We start from the raw sequence: 21404 nt of genomic DNA, 5'->3' as shown, positions 1-21404 counted from the left end.
ACAGGTTATGTGATGCCTAAAACCAAAATGAAAAATGCTTCCTTCCCTGTCTTCCTTTCTATATTTAAAAAATTGATGTGACTTCTACCTCACATTGATTATTGATCCAAACTTCTGAAGGCAAGATAATATCACGGGTCATTTGAGAGATGCAAATTAAAACAACACTGAGATACCATCTCACTCCAGAAAGAATGGTTCATATAAAAAAATAAACCAACAACAACTGCTGGCGGGGCTGTGGAGGAAAAGGAACCCTTTCCTACTGTTGGTGGGAATGTAGACTGGTGCAACCACTGTGGAAATCAGTATGGAGATTCCTCAAAAACTAGGATTAGAGGTCCCATTTGACCCAGTGATTCCTCTTTTGGATATCTTTCCCAAAGGATTAAAAGCATCATACCACAGTGATATATGCACACCTGTGTTGATAGCAACACAGTTTGTAATAGCTAAATCTTGGAAACAACTCAAATGTCCATCAACCCATGAAGAGATAAACAAAATGTGGTTTTTCTATACAATAGAGTATTACTCACCCATAAAGAAGTGTAAACTTGAGACATTTATAGCTAAATGGATGCACCTTGAAGCTATACTCTTAAGTGAAATAAATCAGACACATATGTGTAAATATAGCATTGTGTCTCTTGTGTAAGAACCTGAAAGTGTAAATAGAGACAAAAATGAATAATAGGTATTGTAAAATAAGAAAAAATTGTTCAAAAGGAAGAGGAAACTAGAAGAGAAGTAAGATGGAAAGAAAAACATGAAAAAAGAAGGAAAAAATGGAAGCAGGGATTTTGTAAATAGGGAAGGGAAGAGGAGTTGAAGGGAGGGGAAAAAAAGAGGAATCAAGATACATCATGTACAGGTACAAATTCCCTATGATGAATGTGATCATAATGTATATCTAAATTGTACCAATAAAATTAAAAATTTTTAAAATGACGTTTTGTATAAAAAGTGACATGCTACAAAAGTAAATTTATCAATTTCACTTTGTCTGATGCTGACTAGAAAATAACATAATTAAAAGGATGTTGGCAGTACTTTCCCTGAAAGTAGTTTTTAGATGTCTAGTAGTTAATTTAGGGTAACACATAAAGTTCTCTTAGTAAACAAACTAGGCCAGAATGAAACATATAATAACAACATAATTATGAAGTAAAATTATAAGACTAGGAATTGCTAGATTAGACTGACCACATGCTTTTATGTCTCCCTATTTAAGAACTCTCACAAGAATTATAGAAAAGTATTTTTTTAAATATATAAAGCAGAGAAACAGCAAATGCGAGAGGTGAAAGAGAAGATGCTAATAAGAGATGTTGCCAGTTTTGAGAGGGCACTACAATGATAGAGGAGGAGTAGCTGGGTATATGGGGAGAAATTAGCCTACTGATCCACCTTTAGAGGGGTGGATCTGGAGGGGTACAAGGGGTGAGATTGGGAAAGGCATGACTGTGTGCAGATAGTTACAGAGCCAGTAGTAACAGTAAAACGTGGTATATGCCATAGTCAGACCCTGCTTCCCTTCCTTCTTCTCACTGTCACCCCTTCTTGAGGGATTGAGTGATAGTCTGAGTTGCATCAATCATAGATGCTTGGACCAGGGACAAAGCCCAGAGGGTGAGGTGAAGCTCCATAGAGTGAAGAGGTATTTCTCCTGGACTGTTCCCCAACATAGCCACCAAGCACCTATAGCCAGGGACTGGCTCCTAGGCAGGAGTTTGAGGAGTCTTATCTGGAGAATGAATAGGGCAGAGAAATAGCCTGCCTGGCATTTGACATCCCCACTGGAACAGTTCGATTCCCAACCCAGTCAATTTACTAGGAGGCCCACTAGGTAATAAGTGTATCCTGCCCCTCTTCAAGGTTTTCTTTGGAAACTAGACTCATGGTTCCTAACTATAAATGAATCTAATGTTTTATATATTTAATTTTATATTTTCCATATGCAGATATGTGAATGTCATAAATGTAAATGAACAGTGAGGGGTGACTGTTATTTGAGAATAGCCCCCAAAATAAAATTTAGAATAAACTATAGTGACCAAAACAGAAGTGAGGGAGATGATAGGGGAACTCAGAGAAAATATAGATAATTCATAAATCAAAACAAAGGCTTTAAGAAATCTAAAATATCTTCAAAATGATGAGAGTCGTATTCATGAAATAAAAAGAATGTTCTGTAGAAAAAGAAGTCAGAAACTAAGAGGTGTTTTTTTTGTGTGCTCTTTATTTTGTTTTAGAGACCAGGTCTCACTGAGCTTCCCAGGCTGGTCTTAAACTTGTGAGCTCAAGTAATGCTACCACCAGAGCCTTCCAAGTAGCTAGAAACATGGATGTGTGTCACTGTGCCTGAATATTAAGTTTTAAAAAAATTTTAAGAATCATTCAAGAGTTGTAGAAGACAAACTTAAGTGAACAGTCTAAAAAATATACTAACAGTCAAAGATGCCGATGGTGCAGTGGAGGTCAGAAAATACATGAGGTTCAGCATTTTATCAGAGGGGTTCTGGAAAGAGAAAAGAGAAAACTGGAGAGATAAGTGTCAAAAACTAGTTCAAGAAGAAATTTCAAAAGCAAACAACAGGCATTTCCAGTTTTAGTATGACCAGAACAATGGATAAGAAAAGATCTACATTAGGATTCTTTATTTTTTACTTTATTAAAATATTGAGTTTATTTTACATGTATATTTTTGTCTCCCCACCATCTCCATGTCTGACCACCACTACTACTATGTCCTATCATAACATTCTATACATACTTAAAACCAAACAAAGTGTGGAGTTCCATCTTTAAAAACTAAACAGGCATTTTGGACAGCACATTCTTGGCAATGGAACCTGGACAACATTTATCAAACACGGTAGGGGAAGTTCTCACTTTGTATTATAAAAAGGATAGCCAGATATCAACTGTTACAGAAATGAAATAAGACAGAAAATTTTAACAAACTGTTTAAATTGCTTTCGTAAAGAGAATTCCTCCATAGCCAGTGATCTTGAATAGCCTCCTGGTCAGTCATCCAGAAGCAATTCTTCACATAACTGATGAACGTGGCTTCCACTTTGGGAAGAGAACCACCCTTTTCTATACTTGCTTGCATTTTTGGTTTAATATCTTCTACAGAAGTAGGTCCTTTGGGTGTTTTAGGAGTCTTTTCTTGTTTTTTGAAAGATTCTTGGACCTTTGATCTTGGTGTTGATGGTTTTGAATCTTTTCTATTTTGGTTTGATTTTTGTGCATTTTTGGCTGGAGTGTCTCGTATTGATTTCCTCACTGGTGCTTTCTCTTCAGCTTCCTCATCATCAAAATCATCATCATCGTCTTCTTCAGCAGCAGCTAGTTTTATTTTTTTTTCTGTGGAACCTTGCTACCACTTCCAGGGGCAGATTTCTTTCCAGATATACTTAAGAGTTTTACATCCTCTTCCTCCTCCTCATCTGATTCTGCGTCTTCCTCCACAGCCACTAAGTGCTGTCCACTAATATGCACATGCCCTGAACCACACTTCAACTTTAAGACAACAGGTGGTGTAATTTCAAAGCCCCCAAGGGAAACCATTGGTTGTACAGACATTTTCAAAGTTGCTAGTGTTACTTTAATTGCACTGCCTTTGTAATTCATTGCCTCTGCTTCCACAATGTGCAATTCATCCTTTGCACCAGCCCCTAAACTGACCATTCTTAATGACAACTGGTGCTCATTTTCATCATCCATCTTAAAGTGATAATCTTTGTTGGCCTTTAGTTTACAACTGAAAAGATAGTTCTGGGGCCTCAGAGGGCTCATGTCCATATCCATCTAATCTTCCATGGAGTGGTGGCACACACTTAGGTGGGAGAGAACACAGATGGAAATAAACAGCTACTGCCCCAGAGAACAGATGCCCAGGACAGAATCACGCCAGGGTAGGATTCTTTATTATGAGATTTCAGAACTCTCAGATTAAAGAGAAGGTCCTAAAATCCTTGAGCAAACAAACAAGTCACATGTAAAAGATCAGGAATACCAACAGCATGAGACTTCTCAACTGCAAATCTAAACAGTCTGGGAGAAAAATCGTATCTTACTTTGAATTCAATTATGAGCTTAACTAGCATGAGTAGAAGTAAGATATTTTGAGACACAGAAGTTCTCAACAAATGTGCCTTCCCTGTACCTTTTCTCAAGCAGCTACTAGAGAATGTACTTTAGTATCCACAAAAATGAGGATATAAATCAAGATAGAAGAAACCATGGGTTCTGAGAAACAGGGACTCCAACACAGGAGAGGCACAGGTTATTTTGCAAGGTGTTGTTGAAAAGAATCCCTGGGACAATAGATGGGCAGCTGTCCTGAAGGACCACTAAACCAGTTAGGAGGGGAGTTTCTCGGAGGGAAAACAGATCTGATAGAGTAACTAGTTGAGCCCAGTCTGTTAAAATAGTTTTAACAGAGGTTTGTAGTTCCTTTGGCTAGTTCAGAAGCAATTATTACAAAGAAGTAAGCAAAAAAAAAAAAAAAAAAAAAAAAAAAAAGAATGACAGCAGTATTAAAAACAAGATGTTGATGTTGAACACAAAAGTATACTCTTATATTGCTTGGCTCAAGAGTGAGCAAGATTATGTGATTATAGTAATATGAACATATTAAACATGTAAACTATTAAACATGGTTTAATTCCAAATTGGTCTTTAACCCTCTGGAAAAATTGGGGGAAGAAAGCTTGTTGGGGAGGTGGTGATGGTAAAAAAGCTTTAAACTGTCCTCATTTTGCAAGATAGTAAGACTTTAGATAATCTATAATAACTATAAGAAATATCAATAAACACACAGTATTTAAATATGAAAAAACAAATACAAGTGTTAAAAGTTTAAAGTGGTTGTCTCTCCCCTTAAGAGTGGAGTAGGTCAGAGTTGCTGAGCAGCAAGTCTTTCTGTGTCAGGCAAGACTATTAACCAAAATGAGAACAATTGGTAGGGCAAAATGCTTACCTGTATAGAAGGTTACTCATTCTGTCAAATATCTTTCATAACAAAAGGAGAAAAAAGTGATTTCTCTGAAGAAGAAAGGCTGGTGGGTAGTGGCAGCTTTTATTACAGGCCTTATACTACCATTTGCCTTTTTAAACTATGGTCATATACTGCTTTGGTAAATGTTGTTCTTTTAAAAATTACTAGAATCAGAAATAAAAGTTATAAAACCAAAGTGTACACCCCTAACCCCCACCAAAGTCCTCTTGTGCCACCTCCATCCCTTGAATACTTCTATACCTGTTTGCTTCTCAGCTCAGATTTCTCTCTGAGGGATCTGTGAGGGCCTCCAAATGATAGTATCCTCACCTCATTAAATTCCTTTTGTATTGCCCTTGACAACACTCATGGCTTTGATTCACTTGTTTTTTTCACTTGTCCTATTTTTATGAAAATTCAGGAAGATGGCAGGGCAGAAACTGTATTGCACTGATATTTGTTACTTTTGCAGTGACTGGCAGAATGCTGACAAATTGCAGGTACTGCTTCAGATATTAATTACATGAATAAACTAATCTGTCATTAAATCTGAAATCTGTTTAGTCATATGGCCCAGTGCTAAACATCTGTATCTGCATAAATAAATACTGCCAGAAAGTAAAGATTCTTTTGTTTATGTTTTAAGGAAGCTTGTATGTTTTCCTTCTAAGGAGAGAGATAGTGTACAGAGCCCAGAGGGTAAACTGTTTCCTGAAATTTTTTGCTTATGCTTCCTTTGTGGGGAACATGAAAAAATGTGTCAGATTGAAGGCTGACACTTTTGCTTGACTGTATTAGAGTTAAGGTACCCTGGCATTGAGGAAAATGATACAAGTAAGGTGACACCTATGCCTCCAGGTGGAGAAGCCCTAGATATCACCTTGCATCTGGTGGAAAGTACCACCACCTACAATGTAGCAGGAACTGGGAAACCTCTGGAAGCCAGAGGACTAGTATAAAATAGGAAGTTCACAAATTCTCAATGTTATAGCGAGGTCAACTAGAATGGCACAGCAAAAGCTGGAATTCATAGCTTTTCTCAGTTAATTTAGGTCCCTTTCTGTTTCGTCAGATTTGTATACTACAAACCCCAAATCTCCTTATAATTACTCAAATGATAACCTGACAAACTATAACAGATTTTAGCTTTTTAAAAATTAATTTTATTGGTACATTTTAGGTACACAATATGATGACAATCATCACTGGAAATTTGCACCTTTACGTAATCTCCCTTGGTTCTTACTTTTTCCTCCTTCCCCTGCCCTCCCTTCAACCCCTCCACCCCTCCCCATTTACAAACACTTTGTTTCCATTTTTTCACTTACTCATATTAATTCCATTCCCTTCTTCCCTTTCCCCATCCCTCCCACTTCCCCTTCCCCTTTGCCCCTTTTCTTCCTATTTCACATTATCTATTATACCTTTTAGTGCTTATTTACACTTTCAGTTTCTCACACTAGAGAAACTATTTAGTATTTACATATGTGTGTCCTATTTATTTCACTTAAGAATATCGCCTCAATATGCATCGGTTTAGCTATAAATGTCTCTAATTTCTCATTTTTTATGGCTGAGTAGTAATCCATTTTATTAAAAAACCACATTTTCTTTATCCAGCTTTTGACCCAGCTATTCCCCTGCTGGGTATCTTCCCCAAAGACTTAAAAGAATCATAGCACAGTGATATATGTGCACCCATGTTCATAGCAGCACAATTTGTAATAGCTAAAACTTGGAAGCAGCCCAATTGCCCATCAATTGGAGACTGGATAACAAAATTAATCTTAAACGTCCATTGTGGAATTAACAAAATTTCAAGTACTGTTACAATGTATTAGAACAGTGGAGTACCATGGAGCCTTTAAAAGAATGAGCTAGATCTGTTAAATCCTGGCATGGTGAGGCTTTAGTGCATACTGTTTAAGGAAAAAGTAAATGTGGAATAAGGTCACCTCCTTCATGCCTTTACTCAAATACTACCTTTTCTTAATTGCTGTATTTATAATTGCAAAAATCCCCTCTTCTTCCCTGGTTTTTGTTCCATTAGCATTTGTCCCTATCCCTATATGATGTAATATATAATATACTTGTTTGTTTGTGGTCTATATACCTTACTGGAACGTAAGGTACATTAGGGATTTTGTCTGTTTTATTTACTGCTTTTCCGAAGTTCCTCTTGATGGCTGAGTGAATTAATTTGCATGATTTTTATTTGCATAGAATAGTTCTGGAATATTGCAAAAACCTAATGTAGGTATTTGTGAGCAGTAAAACTCTAGGACTAGAGGCATGTCAGAGGAAGCTTTTTACTGTACATATCTTACAATGTATAAGTATCAGTTTTTAAAATAAAACATTAGTTCCATAGGGAATACCATTGGAAGTGTTTTGGGAATGGCTTTGTTAAACCATCATTTATTTAATCAGCCCTTTTTATTTGTGATCTTGAGATAATGAAAATCATTCTGAATTTCTCTTGTTTGCTAGAAGTCAAGTTGTAAATGGGTCACTATTCAAGTCTCTGAACTTAATATTTTATGAATCCTTTACCAACAGAGACTTTTGTTTCCCATCAGAGTGGTACATCTACACTTACATTGTGGTGGAAGAAAAATGGACTTTTAGGCCAGAAACACTTACGTCTTCTAACTTTTAGTTCATGACCTGTGTCACTTAACTTCCCTGAGTCTTCACCCCCTTATCTATTGAATTGGAATAAATTTTCTGATAAGTGAAGGATGTTATTCAAGGTAAACAAGTTCAAACATGTATACTCAGTGCCTCTCCATGGCTGGCTCAAGACAGGGTTTAATAAACAGGTGGTCTTCTCTTTTCAGAAGGTGGCAAGAGTGAAGACTCTTGGTGACATTTTATTGCTCACTTTTCAGAGTGTAGGCCTAGTTTTACCAGGCAGTTTATTAGAAATGCAAAGTCTCAACTTCCACCTGGTATAATGAATACAAATCTGTATTTTGCAAAATACTGTGTGCCAAAGTGATCCCTGTGCATGATGAAGTTTTTTTTTTAAATTCATTTATTGGTACAATTTAGGTATACAATACATTTACATTTCTCATTGGGAACTTGTACCTTTATATGATGTATCTTGGTTCTTATTTTTTCCCCATTCCCTGCACTCCCTTTACCCCTCCACCCTTCCCTATCTACAGAGACTTTGTTTCCATTTTTTCCGTTTCTCATAATTTTTCCTTTCCCTTCTTTCCTTTCCCCTACCCCTTTGGACCTTTTCTTCCTATTTCACATTATCAATTATTCATTTTAATCATTGGTACATTTTAGGTATACAATATAATGACATTCATCATTGGAAATTTGCACCTTTACATAATCTCTCTTGGTTCTTATTTTTCACCCTTCCCCTGCCCTCCCTACAACACCTCCGTCCCTCCCTATTTACAAAGACTTTGTTTCCGTTTTTCCATTTTCTCATATTAATTGCATTCCCTTCTTTCCTTTCCCCTACCCTTTCCACTCCCTTCCCCTTTGCCCCTTTTCTTTCTGTTTCACATTACACATTATACCGTTTAGTCCTTATTTACACTTTCAGTATCTCACACTAGAGAAGCTATTCGGTATTTACACATGTGTCCTATTTATTCCACTTAAGAATATCACCTCAGTGTGCATCCATTTAGCTATAAATATCTCTAATTTCTCATTTTTTATGTCTGAGTAGTACTCCATTTTATTAAAAAAAACACAATTTATTTATCCAGTCTCCAGTTGATGGGCATTTGGGCTATTTCCAAGTTTTAGCTATTATAAATTGTGCTGCTATGAACAGGGGTGCACATATATCACTGTGGTATATTTTTTTAATTCTTTAGGGAAGATCTCCAGCAGTGGAATAGCAGGGTCAAATGAGACTTCCAGTCCTAGTTCTTTGAGGTATCTCCATACTGATGTCCACAGTGCTTGCACCAGTCTACACTCCCACCAGCAGTGGAGACGGGTTCCTCATTCTACACAGCCCCACCAGCATTTGTTATTGCTTGATTTCATGATTTCTGGAGTAAGGTGGAATCTCAGCATTGTTTTCATTTGCATCTCTCGAATGACCAGTGATGTTGAACATTTTTTCATATATTTATTTGCTGTTTTTACTTCTTTGTCTGAGAAATGTCTGTTCATTTCAGATGCCCATTTTTCGATTGGGTCTTTAAATTTGGGAGGTCTGATCTTTTTAAGTTCTTTATAGATTCGAGATAGTAGACCTTTGTCTGAGGAAGAGCAGGTGAAGATTTTTTCCCACATTGTAGGTTGTCTCTTCACACTGCTGGTGGTTTCTCTTGCTGTGCAGAAGCCTTTTAATAAGAAGAGATCCCACTTGTTGATTGTTTGTGCTAGTTTACGGGCAACTGAGGTTTTGTTCATAAAACCTTTTCCTATACCAATGTCTTCAAGAGTTCTACCTAACCTGTGTTCCAGCTGATTCAGTGTTTCTATTTTAATATTTAAATCTTTAATCCATTTTGATTTTAGTTTAGTGCATGGCTAAAGATATAGTTCTAGTTTTAATGTTTGGCAAGTTGAAACCCAATTTTTCCAGCAGCATTTATTAAATAGGCTATCTTTCCTCCAGTGAGGGTGTTTGGCTCCTTTATCAAAGATGAGATGGTTGAGTGTGTCTGCCATTGTTTCTGCATCTTCTAATCTGTTCCACTGGTCCTCAGGTCTGTTTCTTTGCCAGTACCATGCTGTTTTTATCACAGTAGCTTTGTAGTATAGTTTCAAATTGGGGATTGTGATATTCCCTGCCTTGTTTCTGTTACCTAAAATGGCTTTTGCTATTTTGGGTCTCCTCTTGTTCCAAATGAATTTTTGGATTGTTTTCTCAAGGTCCATGAAGTATGCTGCTGGGATCTCAATTGGAATTGCATTGAAGCTATATAGCAGTTTTGGAAGTATGGCCATTTTCGCTATATTGATCCTTTCTACCCAAGAGCAGGGGATGTCTTTCCATTTTCTGATATCATCTTCAATCTCTTTTTTCAGAGTGCTGTAGTTTTCAGAGAAGAGGTCTTTGATTTCTTTTGTTAGGTTGATCCCCAGGTATTTCAGTGTTTTGGATGCTATTGTGAAGGGAATTATTTGCCCTGTTTCTCTCTCGGTGAGTCTGTTGTTCATGTAGACGAAAGCTATTGAGATTTGTGTGTTGACCTTGTATTCAGCTACTTTATTGAATTTGATTATTAAGTCTAGAAGACTTTTGATGGTGTTATTGAGGTCTTCTATATAGAGTATCATGTCATCTGCAAATAATGACAGTTTGACTTCTTCATTTCCTATCTTTATTCCTTTTCTTTGTCTTCTCTAATTGCCATGGCTAATGTTTCCAAAACTATATTGAACAAGAGTGTTGATAGTGGACATCCTTGTCTTGTTCCTGATTTGAGTGTGAAGGATTTCAGTTTTTGACCATTTAGTATGATGCTGGTTGTTGGTTTTTCATAGATGGCTTCTATCAGTTTGAGCTAGAGACCATCTATTCCAATTTTTTGTAGGGTTTTTATCATAAATGCATGTTGGACTTTGTCAAATGCTTTTTCTGCATCTATGGAGATAATCATATGGTTTTTGTCCTTGGCTCTATTGATATAGTGTATTACATTGATTGATTTGTGTATGCTGAACCATCCCTGCATCCCTGGGATGAATCCCACTTGGTCAGGGTGTATGATCTTCTTGATGATCTTCTGCATTCTATTTGCCAGTATCTTATTGAGGATTTTTACATCTATGTTCATTAGTGAGATTGGCCTATAGTTCTCCTTTTCGGTTGGGTCTTTCTCTGCTTTGGGGATCAAGGTGATGCTTGCTTCCAGGAATGAATTTGGGAGTATTGCTTCCCTTTCAATTTCATTGAAGAGTCTAAATAGTAGTGGCAGTCATTCTTCTCTTAATATCTTGTAGAATTCACCAGTGAGGGCATCAGGACCTGGGCTTTTCTTGGTTGGTAAGTTTTTAATTACATTTTCAATTTCATTGGTTGATATTGGGTTGTTCAGAATTTTTAGGTCTTTTTTGTTCAACTTTGGTAATTCATATGTATCTAGGAATCTGTCCATTCCTTCTATGTTGTCCATCTTATTGGCATATAGGTTCTGGAAGTAGGTATTGATGATCCTCTGGATTTCTGCTGGGCCTGTTGTAATTTCACCCTTTTCATTCCTAATTGTATGGATTTGGGCCTTTTCTTTCCTTTTTCTGATAAGGTTGGCTAAGGGTTTGTCAATTTTGTTGATTCTTTTGAAGAACCAAATCTTGACTTCACTAATTTTTTGTATCATTCTCTTAGTTTCCATTGAATTGATTTCTGCTCTGATCTTTATAATTTCCTCCCTTATATGAGCTTTGGGTTTGTCCTGGCCTTCTTCTTCTAGAAGCTTGAGTTTCAGCATTTGGTTGTTCAATTGGGCTCCCTCTGTTTTCCTAATATGATTATTCACTGCTATGAATTTCCCTCATAAGACTGCTTTCATTGTGTCCCGTAGATTCCGATATGTTGTATTGTTATTGTTATTGTCATTTGATTGAAGGAACTGTCTGATTTCTTCTTTAATTTCCTCTGTGACCCATTGGTTATTCAGAAGTGTGTTGTTCAAGTTCCACGTGTTTATGAAATTTTTCCAGTTTCTTTTGGTATGGATCTCCAATTTCATCACACTATGGTCTGATAATATACAGGGGACAACTTCATTTCCTTTTCATTTACTTAAACATGTTCTATGAGCGAGTATGTGGTCTATTTTGGAGAACGACCCATGTGCAGCTGAAAAGAATGTGTATTGTCATTTTATGGGGTGGAAGACTCTGTAAACATCTGTTAAGTTCATTTGTTCAAGAGTTCGATTGAGTTCTAGTATTTCATTACTTATTTTTTTTCTAGTTGATCTTATCTACTTGTGACAGTGGGGTATTGAGGTCCTCCACTACTATTGTATTAGTGCTTATATGTCTCTTCCTGTTGGATTTTTCTCTTTACAAGGTTGTAGTGTCCTTCTCTGTCTCTCTTAATCAGTGTTGGTTTGAAATCTACTTGATTGGCCAAGAGGATAGCTACTCCTGCTTTTTTGGGGGGTTCCCGTCGCATGGAGTATTGTTTTCCACCCTTTACCTTTCAGTCTGTGAGTTTCACTTTGAATTAAGTGTGTTTCTTGTTATGTAGTATATTGTTGGATCTTGCTTCTTGACCCATTCTGCCAGTCTGTTTCTTTTGATTGGTGAATTGAGACCATTAACATTGATGGATGTAACTGATACATATTGAGTTGTCATTGTCATGACTTTTTCTTTTTGTTGGATTCTCCCCCTTTACATTTAACTTCTTCTGCCCAATGGATTTATTCTCCTGTGGTTCCTGGGGTTGTGATCCTCAGTGTCTTTTCCTAGGATATTGTCTAAAATTTGTTGGACTGCTGGTTTGGTATTCATGAAGTTCCTAAGATGCTCTTTGTATGAAAGTATCTTATTTCTCCATCAATTTTGAAAGATAGTTTTGCAGGTTACATCAATCTGGGTTGGAGGCTGTTTTCCTTTAGGGCTTGGAATAAGTCACTCCAAACTGTTCTTGCCTTGAGGGTTTGCACTGAGAAGTCTGCTGTGATTCTGATGGGTTTTCCTTTGTATGTGATTTGTTTCTTTTCTCTAACTGCTTGTAGAACTTTGTTCTTCTGTTGGGTTTCTGGAATCTTAACAATTATATGCCTATGTGTAGATTTTTTTTGATCAAGGCTAATTGGATTCCTGTATGGCTCACTTATCTGTATGTCAAGCTCTTTTCCCCTGCTTGGGAAGTTTTCTGCCATTACTTCTGTGAAGAGTTTTTTTATGCCATCTGCAGTCTCTCCTGTTTCTTTGTTGACTCCAATCAGTCTTATGTTATTCTTCTTTGTGTCATTTGGCCACTGCTGGATTGATTTCTCATGGTCCCTTACAATTTTGAAGCAATTTTTCTTTTCCTGGTCACTAATTGCAATCTTATCTTCTATATCTGAAATTCTGTCCTCACGTTGGCTCATTCTGCTGTGTAGACTTTCAGTGGAGTTTTTAAACTCCTGGAAATCTGTCTGCATCTATTTTATGGATTCCATTTGTTTCCCATGTTGGGATTCCATCATGTTCCTCAGCTCCTCTCTCGATTTATTAATCATGTCTTGCACTGTGAGTACAATCTCTGCTTTTATCTAAGAAATTATTTCTGATTTCGTTTTTTACTGATCCTCTTTTGTTGCCAGTTCAGGGAGTCCAGGTGGTTGAGTATCAGAGTGTTCCATCTCATTTCCCTTTGGAGTTGCTGTAGGTGATCTGGAAGTTTGATTTTGAGATTTGTTTACGTGTCTTCTCATTTTGATGGGAGTGGGGAGTGCTATTGGCACCCGTGTGGCTCACTTCCTCTGGGCTGGGAGTGGTGGAATGTTGGCCCTGAAGTCCCTACCTCTGTTCTAGGAGTGGTGGAAGGGTGGCCCAGAGGCTGCTATCTCTGGGCTGGGAGCAGTGGAATGGCATCTAATGATGAAGTTTTAAGAAATTGTTTTTATCCTTTTTACAGTGATATTTCAGACAGATATGAATTAATTATGCTATTTTATATTTTTATACTTGATGATGTTTTTATATTTTGGGGCCTTGAGAACTTGAGGATGGACTGCCTCTCCCAGGATTAGCTAATTGTAAGTGATAGCAAACAACTTCCTGGTGACTTTGCCTTTGGTAACCAAACCAGATAATTCCTGGCCTTGCTTCTTTATATCAGCATCCTGCAAACTAGAGCACTGTCTTCTTGCCCTAAATCACCACAGGGCCAGGTGTTAGGTGACTATAAAGCATCCCTATACCTCCAACCCTGCTGAAATTATTCAAGCCATCCAATCCTAAGCCTGCCTCCTGGCCTCACCCATTCTTTCCCAGGTAAAATACAATAAAAGGTCTTTCTACATTTTTCCCTCGGTCCTTCTACTTCTGACCAGACTGAGTACCTTTCCCATGTGGCCCTGCATGAATGATAGGCCCCTCCCCTTGGGAACTGGAAGTAACAAACTACGGTACTATAATGTCTGTCCACCTCCTCCTGATCTGTTGGCTTCATCAGACCTTAAGAAAGTCTAAATCCCTGGTATATTTTAAAATAAGGGTGCCATTTCAAACTGTTGAACATTTCCTGCCATCCTTCTCACCCCACTTCACCTTGGAAATTTTAGGTTCATTTGGAGCAGTGTGAGGATGCCCAGCAGAGCCAGATGTTCTGCTAGGACACTACTGACAGGTGGAAACCCTAGGAGAATGCTAACCCACTTCATCAACCTAAACTTACTTTTAAATAAAGATGATCAAAGATATAAGGCTTTAAATCTGCTTAATATAGCATGCCTATGTTGAATGCTAATAATATTCCTTAACACAAGCTCTGAACACTTCAGAAACTATTATTACAAATGATTAAGACCTCTAAGATAATGGTGTCATTTAAATTGAAACACATAAACTTATGTACAGTATTCTAAGATGTCAAAGAAAAAATGCGAACCTGCCATCCATGCTCCTTCATTTTTTCCCTGTGGCTTCTTAATGTAGTATATATGTTTTAGATAGGAATAACTCCTGCCTGCGAACAGCCATTATATTACCAAGCAGCTTCCCTTTCTATATTGCCGCTTGTCTCTTCTGTTTTGGAAAGAATCTTGATATGCGGAGCTGAGCTAACCAGTGCTGCGGTTAATACAAACAAATAGTAAAAGAACATAAAATAGACTTTCTCTCTATGACTCAAGGAAAAAAATGATTTAGAAATATTTCAGCTATTTCAAAAATATTCCATGTTTGCTGATATACTAGTTTCTTCCTTATAATTTTTTTTTATAATTTTATTAAATTAAAACATGGTTAGCAGCTTTGGATTAGAAACATTAGAAAGGAAATGTTCCATGAATTGTTTTATGACCATCAATTTAGTTCCTATAAAAAATAAAGGTAATTTTTATGACCATGAAAAGAAAACTCAGGCTGCAGATACCAGGATTTTGTTCACCATACCTGGCCCTGTCAGATTCAACATTGCTGCCCACGTAAGGTCTAAAATTTGACTTGCAGTGTGCAAAATGACATCATCTGAAAGCATTTGCTTGTTTCTAGCAGGTATTTTGTTTGATTGCTCCCTGACTCTTTTCCAAGAAACCTAATTTGCCCAAGGGAATCTGGTACTGGAAAAGAGTGTTTGCATCTGCTTAGGGAAATGTGCCTGAAATAGTGACTTATTTGGAACTGAGAAGGGAATGGAATGAAATGGGTAGATGAGCCAGTTTGAGCAGGCAGAGAGCAACCTGGGCCTCCCAACTCTTATAAAAGAGGCTTTCTGCAAAGTTTGTTCAGTCTGGATCAGGGAAGACCCATCTCCTTTCAAAAAACATTGTCTCTATAGACTCTGTGCACAATTCTGACTCCAACAAATGCCCTAGGCAAGCCATCTCAAATTCAACTCATACTTGTAAAATAGTGAGGATTTCAAGATTCAGCCCTGCAGACACGATTGTAGGAACTGCGGTCCAAGGTACATGCCTGTTGAAAAACCCAGTCATGTCCCTCTGTTGGCTGCACAATGTTTGCTGGTGGTGATAAGCCTGAGTTACAGTTCTTTCTTGGTTGCCTGGAGAATTCAGTATGCCAATACATGGTTGCCCAGAGAGGGGCTTGACTCAGCTTCTTTCTCACTGACTGAATTGAAAATGAACCAGTAATCAAAAGTAGGGAGCTGATGTCTCCTCTGGAGGAAAGAGTAGTTGAGGGAAATATAAGAAAGTGGAGTACTATCACTCCATGGCTCTTCTGTGCTGCTCCGTTTCCTATTTCTCCTGCTTTTTCTCTTCCTTTTCACTTTTCTGCCAGTGAAATACATGCATAGTTCATTTGTTTATAATCATAACCTCAAAGCTTGAAACTCTGAACTGGCAAAGATGACAACAAGAATGCTCTTAATATAAATTTTAAATCCTGAAGTTAAATTAATTTATGTCTTAATCTTTCTCTGCTTTTTAGTAAAGAAAGAAAGATATTTTTTAAAAAGAAAGAAAAAAGAAACCATTGACCATATTTAACTTGGCAAGGTTAAGCACTAACAGTCCTTTTTAGGTACAGTAATAATGCGAGTCTACTTTTTTTAAATTTAAATCTATCTTTGCACAATTAGCAACTTATTAAACGACCTTTCCTTCAAAGTCTGCAAGCAATTGCCTGTTCCCACTAATAAGAGTACATGTTTTACAAGGTTCATGTTGATTAATTGACAAATGCTGATAAAATCAAAGCAGTGCTAAAATACAGTACACCAACTGCAGCATAAATTAATTTGTTCAATAATGTTTCAAGTAGCTATACATTTATGGTTTACCTTTCAATAAATATTACTGTCTTAATTAAACATCCATTCTGAAAATTTATCTCTGAGGATGACTGTCAGGAACAACAGCTGGGACCAAACATTTCTATATCTGTTTATGTTTTTTAATTCAATTAAAAGCATTGATTGCTACAAATATTTTAAATATATTTTTATAGATTCTCTGTATTTTGGATGAAAGCACAAATATATTTTAACATAATACTTTGAAAATTACATTCCCTTGATTGACCTTAGTAGTCCCTGCATTTTTGACAGCTTTGACTACTGAAATGAATGAATGAATGAATTTTCTAAACAAGTAGCCTTACACAACTCACTAAGATCATTGCAATTTTAGCACATTACTGTCCAACTGTGATGGCAGCTATAATGGGCACCATGACAAGACCTATAGGTGGCTGTTTCATGCTCAAGTGTGTTTCAGTTGTGGGAGATGCTTGACCAGTGCCAGATTCCTACTTTAATGTATGAATGAGTAGCTCTCTATAAGGGTGCATTATGGGCCAAGCCTAGAGAATCCCAGCAAATGCAGAAAGGCTGGATGGATAGGAAAGTATGTTAGGGACTATCCAGTAGGGTTCCCATTCCCTCCTGTTGTGGACCATGCCTATACAGTAGAGTCTCACACTCTAGTGCTTCAAGAATACCACAGCATGTAGACTTAGGGGTCCATCCAAATCTCTCTCTCTCTCTCTGTCTCTCTCTCTCTCTCACACACACACACACACACACACACAGTATTGAGGATTGAAATCATGTCCTCACACACAAACAAGTGTTCTACCACTGAGCTATGTCTACAGTTATTTTTATTTTTGTCTTGAGAGAGGATTTCATTAAGTTACCCAGGCTGGCCTTGAACTTGCAATCCTCTTGCCTTGGCTTCTTGAGTACCTGGATTATAGGCATGCATCATTGTGTCTGGATAATCTCTTAATTTTATTTGAAACAGAAAGTTTCTTTGTCCTGAAGGAGCTTATATTATTCAGTCATACCTCTAAATATTTTCAATTTGTTATTTAAAAGATACTTAATATTTGTACTCAAGATTATTGTAGCTTACAGACCTGGATTGAGAGTGGGGTTTGAGGAAGGGACTGAGCAGAGACCATCATGCTAACCTATAGCCAAAGAAGGCATTGCCCTCAGTATGGGCATAAAGATCATAGTGTAGGAGTATAAAGATGTGAGATGCAGAAGTTACAAGAAATTTGGAACATGTGAGAACTGAGCCAATTTGGAGATGTGGATCGCAGTTAAGGCAGATTGTACTGACAAGCCAAGGCTGAAGGGTGGGCAGAAGTTGGATGGGCCTAGTGAATGGTAGAATTATAAGCAATTGACTAGAAGGTAAGGACAGAAGGATTAGTGATGGCAATCACAGAGAGGCAACTAGTTAGAAGAGATCAATGAAGGTTAACAAGCATGTGAGTTGTTAAAGCAGTCTGTCCTGACAACCTTTTGGCATACTCAAAGACAAGGAGCTTTAAGGAAGGGTTCAACCTGCAAAAGACTCAAGTTGAAGGATTGAAAACAGAGACAATCCCTAGCTACCAAGAACTTGGGCTACTAGAATTACAATGTGCATCCAGTAATCTAGGCCACAGAATCTGAGCCAGACTGGCAGTGTGATGGAGAATTTCTGAGTTTGAGCTCATTTTGTTCTCTCAGCCCAGACATCATTAAGACAGCGTCTGGTACACAGTAGACACTCCACAAATATTCCACCAAACTGACCTGGGATCTGAGGGAGCCAGGTTCTAAAATAAGACCATTTTTATATGGTAATATAAAAATGTTCAATTAAATTGTGTGGCACTTAAAAGAAAAAAGAAGAAAGCATAGGATTCAAGAAGCTGATGGATTCATGTAATGATGTCTGCATTGTCATAATAATTACATCAGTTTCCCCCTTGGTTTCTTTTTGTGAGATGACAGAAAGTGAGAAGAGAGCCAGGCTGGTATGGAAAGGAGAAAGCTCTCAGAGTGTGTGGTCAGCTGTTAACCAGATGGAGATGTTGCTCTTAGAGAAAAAGAGGTGAAAAGTGGGGGATGGAGTGATTAAAACCCTGCTGAGGTTTACTTCTGCCAGAATCTCAGTGGGCTGCTTGCACTTGACCTTGGTGCTGGCCTTACCTAGGGCCTCTTTGGTCAGGAAGGTGCTGCCCCCTGAGCTCCAACCCCATCCCCAGGAGGCTCTTTTATGTTTGTGATGACAACTGCCAGTAACAATGACAGGAAAGATTATCCCACGAAACCTTGATAAAAGTCCTATTGTACTGGTGTTGACCATCACACATGAAAGTTATGAAACATAGTCTTTATAAGATCCTGCTTCTCCAAGTTGGGTCAGTGGGAAATAACAGATCACCTGGCTCCCTGCATGCTGCTCACTGGCCTTCCTGAGCCTGAAGCAAGGAGCAGCCTGCATATCATTCCGCACTATGTTCTCCTGGACCATGTTCCCTGTTTTGACACTAGATGGGGCATTGTTGTTATGACAGTGGCTCTAAAAAGACTAAACGTATAAAATACAAAGTAGGAAAACATTTCCTTAGAATCAGAGAAAGTTGCAGCAGAAAACAGCTATGAGTAGTGTCTAATCCAAGCCTTTATTTTCCATTCTTACCTAAGAAAATTATGACCAGCCCAAGTGTACTCAGTGAGTCAGCAGCAGACCCAGAACTGGAAGCCCGGACCCAAGTCTGTTCATCCCAAAACAATCTTGTGCCCTGCTTCAGGGATGCACACCCAGGAGGAACAAGTCCAGTGATCTGGGGGTCAAAGGAGCCATCTTCTTTAATACAGAGAATAATCAAATATTTGCCTCTTCAAGGTGTGTCTTCCTACTTTCATTCTTCCTACAACTTGGTTTACAGATAGATTTTTTTTGAAGAGAAGTAAAACTCAGCACAAATGAAGCACTTCATTTTTTTATCTCTCTTATTCTGTGCACACACATTTTTCAAACTACCAATATGAAAGACTTAATTTCATTTTATTAACTATAAATAAGCAAAATATAAGATTTTAGCTAAATTAAATTTACCTAAGTTTTTACCTCACATCTAGTTAGCAGGTCACAGGGTATACTTCACAGCTAAATACCAACCATTTTTGCTGAAGCATTAGGATCCTAGGCACTTTGACCCACTGTCACCCCCAGCATTTGTCTGGAACCCAACAACATAGCAGGAATTTCCAGCTCTCCTCTCTCCCTCTGGACTTGCCCAAGGGACTTTGTAGTCCTTCCCCCTTCCCCCCTCTGTGGCAGAAGAGGGACATAATGCAGATATGAAGTCTGCACCACTCCCCATGCTGATGGAATGTAATGGCCGAATGAAAAAGTGGCTGTCTCTCTTCTGGCAGATCACAGGACAGAGCGACTATTTTTAGCAGATGCTCTTTCTTACGAAGATTTCCGTAGCTCATATTTTAAGCAGACTGAAAAGAGATGAAGTTGTAGTGTAGTGGTAGCACTCCTGACTCACAGGCCTCTGGTGCCAGTGCTCTTCTAGATTCCATTATTGCACCATTCTCTCTTTCTCTGTGTCCGCAGAGGCGCTTAAGTCCCCTCATTCTTCTTACTATATCCATTTTCCTAAACATCTAGAATTTCTGGGCGAACAGACTAGTGAGAAAGAAATCATCTGGAATGAGATTTTTATTTTATGTTACACATTGAAAACTTGAAAATTTTTTCAAGTAAAACACTTTAAAAAGCCTAATTTGAAGAAGTTGTCATGTGGGAGCAGGTTCATTTTCCCTGCTTGGAATGCCCCTCCTCTGCTTAATCTAATCCCATTCATCCTTTAACACTCAACTCAAATGTCACCTCCTTTGCTGAGCTACTACTCTCCCTGTGCCCATATCCCCTTCCAGAATTTTCATTCTTTATCTAGTGCCTCCAGAAAATCTTACTCATACCAGCACAGTATCACATTTCTTTCCAGTATATCACAGCCAGCCATATATACAGAGCCTGCCAAAAACACGTATACACACTTTAGCAGAAGAAAAACTTGTGGAAATATTTTAATACTAAATTTATTGAGACATCATGAATTAATACAAGTTACCTTTGGCCTTTACAATTACAAGAAGTGCTCAAAGTGGTGAGCATTAGCTTCCAGATATTTATTACTATGGTGAACTGCTGCTTGGGTAACCTTGGTCATTGAGATTGCTACACATGCACTTTCAGTTTCTTCTCTAAGGGCTGGCAGTGTAGTGGGTTTTCTGAGATATGTTCTAGGTCCCCCAAATGAAGGTAATACTATCTGTTGAAAAAAACCTCTCTCTCGGCTCCCTCCCCTCCCCTCCTCCTCCCTCTCTATATATCCTGCCAACCAGTTGGGGACAACAGGAGCAGTGGATAGTGCCTGACTGACCCTGCATCATCTGTGCAGAGCGTAATCTGCACAACCTGATCTGTGCAGAGCCTAGTGCACTGGGAGTTCTATATATAGTTATAGGGTTGGATCAAATTATGTCAGCACCACCTCCTTTAACATAAGGGTTCTGAGCTTTCAGAAGATATATCAAGTAAAAGTGTAATTTAAAAATCATGATCTTTTGAAATTTCCTGAAGATTTATTTTTATATTTTAATATGAAAATGTATAAAACAAGACACATATAGCCAGGTATATGGGAATACTGGTTATTTGCTCCTTGCATTTGAGTAGGACAGAGTTTTTGTCAGAGATTCACTTTGCTTTAAGGAAAAGAGGTATACTGGAAAAGTTGTGTATAAATCTAGCATCTGCAAATCAAATTATGTATTAAAATACACTAAAGGAGCAGCTTATAATAGTATTTTCTAAGTGAAGAATACTTACATAGAAAAAAATAATTCCTGAAGTTGTCAGACTTTGCCTTTTATAAAGTAGGATTTTCACTAGGATGATAAAGACACTCCTTTATTCAAGCCAAAATTCTCCTGGCATTAATTTCATGCTTTTCCATAGTATATTTA

At 37.8% G+C, this 21404-nt stretch overlaps 1 protein-coding gene and 1 pseudogene across 24 annotated transcripts in view; one reads left to right on the top strand and one right to left on the bottom strand.

Annotated features, from left to right (window-relative positions):
- The window catches only part of Enox1 (ecto-NOX disulfide-thiol exchanger 1), a 571647-nt gene that overhangs the window by 315991 nt on the left and 234252 nt on the right, over positions 1–21404 (top strand). The window lies entirely within an intron of this gene.
- On the bottom strand, positions 2285–3990 carry LOC106009346 (nucleophosmin pseudogene; annotated as a pseudogene).

The sequence above is a fragment of the Heterocephalus glaber genome, unplaced genomic scaffold (genome assembly GCF_053883595.1).
Source record: "Heterocephalus glaber isolate CG9 unplaced genomic scaffold, H.glaber_assembly_v1.0 deba00001666, whole genome shotgun sequence".
In the NCBI taxonomy this organism is placed as follows: domain Eukaryota; kingdom Metazoa; phylum Chordata; class Mammalia; order Rodentia; family Bathyergidae; genus Heterocephalus; species Heterocephalus glaber.
Note: the sequence above shows the minus strand (reverse complement) of the source record. Positions and strands in the feature narration are given on the sequence as shown.